Raw genomic sequence first — 6000 nt, forward strand, 5'->3', positions numbered from 1 at the left:
GACAGTCATAAAGAGCACTACAACATGTGTCAAGTCACATCGTCTGTCTAAATTGAAGAAGGAGCGCAAAAAATGGCCAAGAAAGAAGCTGACAATGAAACAATATCTCGGGCAGAAATGTGGATTTGATATAATTCCATACTGTCAAGTTCTGACTTGTATGAGCTTTTTCTTGGTTTGAAGAACAAACCACTGCTCATGTTTCTAGTTTAGATATATGCGCTAGACGGTTTTGTTTTAAATCTTCTGCTATCAGTCATCTTTGGGGTCCTTTAAATACAATTTGACATAGTGGTGTGGTAATTCCTGCCATTAACAGCACTGTGTGAAAGAGCACATTTGGTGCTGCGGGTTGGTAAATGGTCTGCACTTATATAGTGCTTTTTTAACCTTAGCAGTTCCAAAGCACTTTACACTGTGTCTCATTCACACACACACACATACACACACACACACACCAATGCTAGCAGAGCTGTCATGCAAGGCGCTAACTCGCCATCGGGAGCAACTTGGGGTTCAGAGTCTTGCCCAAGGACACTTCGGTATGCGGAGTCACGTGGGCTGGGAATCAAACCGCTAACCCTACGATTAGTGGACAACCCGCTCTACCACCTGATCCACAGCCGCACAACTACGGTTGTGCTAGTTTATATTGGCGCACGCCAACATACAGGCTGATCCGCACTTGTTTTCAGATACCGAGCCTGGAGTTGAATAACCTCTCAGTTGCTGTTGCACACTTCACATCCTCCATCCAAGGAAGGCCAGTCCTCGAGCTATAGGTCTCAGTCGACAGACATGAGCTTCCATGCTGCGCGCTCTCGGTTCCAGTTTCAACAGGCCGAAAAGAAGAAAAATGAAGACCGGATTCTGTATTCTATTCTAAATTCAGACTCCCACCTTTCTACAAACACGTTGAAGAAGAAGGTCACGTTCAAACAGTAGAAGAAGAAATCATCAGGAGTGAATCTAATGGAATTTTAAATATGTTTAGGGGTGTCTGGGTTTCAGTATGGTTTAAAGGTAAGCCGCCCTACTCCGGTGCCTCAGACCTTCTCTTGATTTCACTGTTGCTTTGGATGCTATAAAATCATGACTCACTCTCTTCCCATCTCTCAGAGTTTGGTAACAGTCTTATCTCTCCTGGTTCAGATCCTATCTCTCTGTAACAGACATCATTTTGTTTCCAGTCGCAAACATAAATCTGTCACTTCTATTGTTACTCAAGGCATTCCCCAGAGATCGGTTCTCGGCCATCTCTACTTCATTATTTAAATGCTACCCCTGGGTCAGATCCTACGTCATTACAATCTCGGTTTTCACCGAGACCATGAAACTCGGTCAGAGTAAACCACATCCTTGCCAAAGCCTACTTTTATAGCATGCATTTGTGATACAAAACGGTAGAAGTCAAGTTTTCTGACATTTAAATTTATCATTTTTATTTAGAATTTTTCCCCTAGACTATTTGCTATTAACGTGGATGGTGTAATGTCAAACTCTCGACTGTAGTACAGAATAAAATATTACGTTTTTAATTAGGGGGAAATGTTTTTGAAGAGGGAAAAAAAACCCCAAAAAAAAAACAACTGACTTCATTGGCTTTTCCTAAAGCAATTAGCAAAAGTGATTAGACAAGTGATGAAGTTATTTCTTCTCAATTATTCAACGTTTCTTTTACTATTGTCTGAGTTTCAAGTCGTTTAAAGTCCATTCTATCGTTCTGAAAGACCCAGAATGGCTAAAATCCCAAATAACACATACTAATGTGAGCGTGTTGCGGATGATTTGCGAATGTACAAAGTACATGATATGCAAATGACGCTATCTGCATCCAGAGCTGTAACGCTGATGACTTCCATCCATTTTCTGTACCGCTTATCCTACTCAACGACACGAGAGAGCCTGGAGCCTATCCCAGGGAAGTCTGTGAACACCCTGGACGGGGTACCAACCCTTCGCAGGGCACAATCACACACCCATTCGCACAGGACAAACAATTTGGAATTGCCAATCAGCCTACAACACATGTCTTTGTACTGGAAGAGGAAACTGGAGTGCCCTTAGGAAACCCCCAAAAGTACGAGGAGAGAACGCAAACAGACATTACCCACACAAACATTCAGTGTGCTTTGTGAGGTTGTGTACATACAATGAAGCTTAACGTGCCAGGCAGTTTAGTGCATGTCTCTAGTTTCTCTTTTGAAAAATTACTGATGTGAGGCAGTTGGAGCACCGTTGTGTCAGAGACTTTTCCTTTCTCCCAGTGTTGCTGGATTGCAGCTTTCGTGGTCTTGCAGGACTTACAAATGTAGCCCTGTCTGTCATATGAGTTGCATACAATGCCGCGTTATTGTCCACAAATAGGCAGACAGTAAATGAAGCAGCCATGCACTGTTGCAGCAAATTCCTACATGACCACCGCTGTGTGAAAGAGCGCATCCGGAGCCGCGGGTTGCACATCACTATTCAATCTGATCGCACTTCAATAGTTCAGAGACTCGTACTCATTTTTCTTGGACATTGCTGATGCTGGTGTAGTGGAAAACCCTTCCAGACACTATTCTAGACATCATTCTCTATCCAAGGAAGGCCACACAATGAGCTACACTAAACTTTACCTTGCCTGGTCACTGGTGCCTGAACATTAACTGTACATCTTTTCCTCTAGTGTGTCTTTTACCTGGAACAGTACATATAATGCTAGAATTATATATGTACCATACATAATTTTAACGGTACACTATATTCACATTATTGGTCAATAAATATACACTCAAGTGACAAGGAAAGTTACAGTGTAGTGCCCCCACCGACACTATAAGAACGGCTTCGTTGATGGGCACGAGCGTCCATGCTGCGTGCTCTCAGTTCCAGAATCCATTTCAGCTGAGCCACCGATTCGTCCACGAGTGCATTTTAAGAATCTTTAAATAGTGCAATATGATACATGGATTAATTCTTTTTCATATTTATTGCACTGAATTTTTTTCCGATCATTAACAACGTAGCCGAAAAAAAAGCACTGAAACCCGAACATGTCATTTGTAGTCTGTGTATGGCTCTTGTTCAGAATTTACCTGCACTTAAAAATCCTATATCGCTAAAAAATCGGCACTTAAAAATCTATACCACTTTATCCTTTTCAGGGTCACAGGGAAACCTGGAGCCTATCCCAGGGATCATCGGGCACAAGGCGGGGTACACCCTGGACAGGGTGCCAATCCATCGCAGGGCACACTCACATACACACTCACACACCCATTCATACACTATGGACACTTTAGACACGCCAATCAGCCTACCGTGCATGTCTTTGGACTGAGGGAGGAAACCGGAGTACCCGGAGGAAACCCCCGCAGCACGGGGAGAACACGCAAACTCCACACACACAGGGCCACGGTGGGAATCGAACCCCCGACCCTGGAGGCGTGAGGCGAACGTGCTAACCACTAAGCCACCGTGCACCCACACTTAAAAATAAATAACCCAAAAATTGCGATGCCTTGAATTAGTTACTTTAATTACAGTATGAAAAAGATGGCTTCTTGACTTTTTTCTGGTCAACTAGTAAAAATGAATAGTCATACAACCTCCAGGCATCACGATTAGAGGCGGAGACAGATGCAAGAGCAGATTAGCTTTAATATAAATACAGACAAAACAGTAGCTCTAGAACTTGTGGCAAAACACTGAGGCAAAGACTAACCACGAGGCAAAGACTAACCACGAGACAAAGACCACGAACACAGCAACAGCACCAACAGCAAACGAAGACAACCACAAGACAACCAGCATAGTGCAAACTGTGGCTTTAAATACCCGTAAGTGCTCGTTAACAAGAGTGAAGTTCAGGTGCATTTGGTCATGTGACATGATTGTGTGGTGCAGTGGCTGCTGGGAACTGTAGTCCAGAGTTCCTTCTCTGATATTACATGACACCAGTCTGTAACTGATTTTTTTTTTTTTTTAATTGAATTTTACAAAAATTATATATTTTTTTTTATCAGTCACAAACAGTAAGTGCAGAAGAGCACACAGCATGGAAGCTCATGTCCATCAACAGATCTGTCATTATATACAGCAAAAAAAAACTTCTACCCTGTACCTGTCCTCGTCACTGGGTACCTGGGGTATCTTTTGTACCTTTAGTGTCTATCTTTTGGTACAGTAGTGTACCTTTAAAAGTATTTGAGGTGCATAATTGGACCTTAAGGACCAAATACCTTTAATTAGCTTTTAAATGAATACTTTAAAGGTAAAAGATCCACACTAAGTGTGTACAGTTGACGATATCACCCCTCGATGGTGCGATTTTTTTTTTCTGCTCGACTAGCACAAACGAATATCTGTGCAACATGTCGTCTGTATCCGAATTATATTTACAGAAATGATCTTTTATCAGTCTCAAGACTGATTAAACAAAACAAGCTGGGATCTAAATTCACAGAACAGCACCAGAAATTGAGAGAACTCATACTCATGTACGGTTTATCAGACGCTTCTGAGCTGCTCTCGATGTTAAGCGAGTTTGTTCAGGAAAAATATAAGCACTTTAACCCACTTCAACAAAGAGATCTGAAGGCTACACGCTGAAAAAAATGAATTCAGGACTCTCTAAAAAAGCGCTTCTACCAACAGCGACACGTGTCCTTGTTTATCTCCAGTGGCCGTGCTCATAAACCGCCTGTAACATCATTACATCTCTCCGTTTATTCGGGCAGATCAACTTCGTCAGATCGTGCACACATCTCAAACTGTTCTTGCTTCATTTTCACCTCTGAGCTGTCCTACGGTGCGAAGAACAACACATGTGCATCACAGCGAGCTTCTGGCGCTCATAATCTTTTACTCTAATCTTTAAAAAAAAAACAAAAAAACAATGTGATAAGCTGTGATAAAGTCGAGGACAAGCTGTTCGAAATGGCAACATGCTGTCCAGATGCGGAGCGAGCGAAGAGCGGGCTCGAGTTGACGTGTTGAAAACGTTGACAATCTGCTAATTTCGATTCGCTGGAACGAATCTTACTATTTTTACACCACTGATATTTCGAGTAACCGTAACCAGTCATTATTATTTTTTTAAAAAAAAATCTTTTTATGCAGAAGAGTTAAAATGTCTGAATCCATTACATCTGAAGCCTCAGAAGTTGACGAAGGACGATTGTCCAGAATGTAGACGTCTAAACCCAAACGGTTCTGAGTGTATTGAAGGGAGATGTTGCACTTGTTAAAATCTGCAGTGTAGAGCATTCACTGTGATTTAAGACACATTGGGGGAAAATAAGCATATAAGTAGAGCCAGTAACGCTCTCCAAATACTATCATTACAACCTAAGATATTGCCACCATTCGAACGCTAGCATTTCAGCACCATGGACAGTGACTCTTAAATCGAGAAATAAATATTCACTCGTTCATCTTGAGTAAACGCTTTATCCTGGTCAGGGACGTGGGGATCCCGGAAACACTGGGTGTGAGGTGGGAATACACACCGGTCGCACACACGGCAACACCTATAGGGAGAATTGTCCTATCAGATCTATCTACTGGCATGCTCTTTTAGGAAACTGGAGAACCTATAGGACTCCCATGTGGACACAAACACGTGAAACACCACACAGAGTTCCTCTCTGAGGTCAGGAATGAGCCGACGATTCCCAGAGCGGTGAGGCAGCAACGCTAGCCGCTACACCACACATATACAATTGATGTAAACAGTCTACACGGAATCAGCCATCAGAACGCGTTTATTCGGACCATTGAACATCTTTACACGCCCCTTTTTTACCGTTTGCATTTTCACGCTAGCTTCTGGCTGGTACGTCATGCACATGTGAATCATTGATTATTTTTTTCCCCCACTGCGGGTTTGACAGTGGAACAATGGATGTGACAGTAGGGATAGTTTACCCTCCTCTTCATTAAAACGATGATTCTTTTGCAAAAGGTTAAACGGCATCTTCTCCATCATGCGAGACAATTATCCCGCATGCGCGT

This window comes from Ictalurus furcatus, chromosome 28, assembly GCF_023375685.1.
Source record: "Ictalurus furcatus strain D&B chromosome 28, Billie_1.0, whole genome shotgun sequence".
Classification (NCBI taxonomy): Eukaryota; Metazoa; Chordata; class Actinopteri; order Siluriformes; family Ictaluridae; genus Ictalurus; species Ictalurus furcatus.